The sequence below is a fragment of the Suncus etruscus genome, chromosome 6 (genome assembly GCF_024139225.1).
Source record: "Suncus etruscus isolate mSunEtr1 chromosome 6, mSunEtr1.pri.cur, whole genome shotgun sequence".
NCBI lineage: Eukaryota > Metazoa > Chordata > Mammalia > Eulipotyphla > Soricidae > Suncus > Suncus etruscus.
The window spans coordinates 89,825,521-89,828,248 of record NC_064853.1 but is presented as its reverse complement, the minus strand read 5'-3'; the positions used below and the strand labels follow the sequence as shown (position 1 = coordinate 89,828,248).

General features: G+C 38.2%; 1 non-coding gene across 1 annotated transcript; it reads left to right on the top strand.

The window, feature by feature from the left end:
- Positions 1-1,649: 1,649 nt before the first annotated feature.
- On the top strand, positions 1,650-1,756 carry LOC126012361 (U6 spliceosomal RNA). Its single transcript, XR_007496867.1, has one exon. It is a non-coding gene; the product is annotated as a U6 spliceosomal RNA (small nuclear RNA).
- The last annotated feature ends 972 nt before the right edge of the window (positions 1,757-2,728 follow it).

Here is a 2,728-nt window from a genome sequence, read left to right as displayed (position 1 = left end):
CAGAAGACTTGTCACCCTTTGGTCGGTCCAAAAGTCAAGACCATGATTTACAGATGACTGGCTGCTAGAACCATGACTGGACTGAATATATCTTGAGACCAATAAAAAAGCCCTAGTCTAGGGTTTGAAATATGACCTGCACAACAACCATGATCCCCAGTTCCAAAGGTCTGGCAGAGACAATCGCAATGGAATGGAGCTTCTGAAAACACAATGAAAGACGCTATCCTAGGTTCTATCTCAGGATCAATGCAAAGACCAAGACCACCAACCACAGAAGATGAATTAAAATGACACTAGGAGAACAGAACTTCTATACCACAAAGAAAGACTTCATCATTAGTCCCACTCCTGGACCTGTGCAGATACTGAGATCTCTAGATACAGAGGTCTTATCTCATCACCCAGGATGGAACAGAAGTTTTCCAAACACCATGAAAGCACCACCGGTAGAGTAAATGAACCTGAACGGAGTCTATAGTTAATCCCATGACAATATACTCCAAGGGTGGAGAAACTCCATAGCGCTTAGGCCAAGTGAATTCCTTTTCAAATGACCCCAATATTTACTGTGCCAGTGCAGGAGGGGAAAAAAGGCACAAAGCACAAAACATTTTTTATCTTTTATATATTATTTTTCTTCATTTATTATTATTATTTTTATTTTTATTTACCTATCTACTTTTTGTCGATTTCTTTGTTTTGGTGTGGTTATTGAAGTTGTTGTCCCCATTTATATGTATATTGTATTTTTTTTCTTCTTTTCTTTTCTTTCTTTAGGTGCTCCACCATGTTTTTTTAACTCAAGACCATGGCTTTTTTTGTGGTGCCTATCATTATCACTGGAGTGCTCACTGGATATTTCTTTTTGTACTATTTGGGTGCTTCACCTTATTTTTCTCCTTCATCTCTCAAACCGACGATGAGAGCCTCTAGAAGGATTCCACCCATTTTCAGCATATTAGACTTTTACCCCAGTTTACTACTTTTCTCTTTTTTTTTTTTTTTTTTTTTTGGTTTTTGGGCCACACCCGTTTGACGCTCAGGGGTTACTCCTGGCTATGTGCTCAGAAATCGCCCCTGGCTTGGGGGAACCATATGGGACGCCGGGGGATCGAACCGCTGTCCGTTCCTTGGCTAGCGCTTGTAAGGCAGGCACCTTACCTCCAGCGCCACCGCCCGGCCCCACTTTTCTCTTTTTCAAATAAAACCACATAACTTGAACTATGTAGTCCTTCCTCCCAGTTAGAGGGGGAAATAAGGGAGGCACCAAGACCAAGACTTCTAAGTAGTAAACTAGGTACAGAGGGGACCACATATTCTCACAGCCTGGGGTTGAGGGAGGAGGATATGGGAGGTAGGACGAACACAGAGGGGTAGGTGATGGGAACCCCCCTGATTTTATGTAAATATGTACCCATAATATTATTGTCAACAATATGTAAACCACTATGATCAAAATAAAAATAATTTAAAAATTTAAAATTTAAAGAAATTTTAAAAATGTGGCTGAGGAGCCTAAATGATAGCACAGTGGGTAGGGTATTTGCTTTACATGTGGTCGACACAGTTTTGATGCCAGGCATCAAACCCCTGAGCGCCACTGTGTGTGGCCCAAAAACCAGGAAAAAAATAAAAGATTGAATCAGATGCTCACTTCGGCACCACATATACTAAAACTGGAATGCTAGAGAGAAGATTAGCATGGCCCTTATGCAAGGATGACGAGTAAATTCGTGAAGCGTTCCATATTAAAAAAAAAAAGATTGAATCAGAATACATTTTGTTCATGTTTTCTCCTCTAGAAAGAGGATTCAGAAATCATTCTTGAGGTTTTGGCCAGAACATAAGGAGAATGGAAAGACCATTAATAATATTGGGGAACCAAGCAGAGTGTACATATCTGATTAATGGGTATCTAGAGAGGAAATTCACAAACACTGAGTAGATGCAAATTTAAGATACTTGGCTTGCAAACTGAGCACTTTTTTTTAAATTATTCCAGTTAAAGGATTCCATTTCAAAAGAAAATACCTATGAACATTATAATGTTCTTTTAGAAACCTACCTTATTAAAAAATAATTACACTCCTTAAGTTCATGTATGAAATTATATTGTGAAAGATGATTTTGGTATATGGAAGTTAGTTTGTGATAGGTTTTTGTCTATGAAAATGAGTGTAAATATATGGAACGAAAATATTCCAAGAAGTCCAGGCCCTAATGTTAAAAAATGAAGCTAATCTCTCAATATACAGTATAAGAACATTGGTAGTAATGGATAGACATGTAAGCTTTTCTTTATTCCCTAGTTGTTTAATATTGAGGATAGAGCAAGATGAGTTTAGTTTCCTCTGAAGCTTACCAAGAGAAGTATGCTGATAGACACCAGATAAAGAAAAACAATGGAGGCCTAGCTAAGTACCAGCTCAATCAAGGACCTCAAGGAAAATATACAGAAGACTTCTGAATTCCTGATTAACTCTTCAAATTACCCTGCCAGGCCTCATTCATTTTATCTGCTCCACCTGAGAAATAGCACAACACCCTGAGTCTCATCCCAAAGAAAGAGATTTAACTCTTTTTTCGTCCAGGAAAAAGACAAATGAAAGTGACATTTACTCAAGAATCAGATTCTTTGTTTTCCTAGAAGAATGAATTCTTGGGAATTAGGAGACTAGGTTACAAGTCTAAATTGCTATGACACCAAAAGCTATTACCGAGAAAA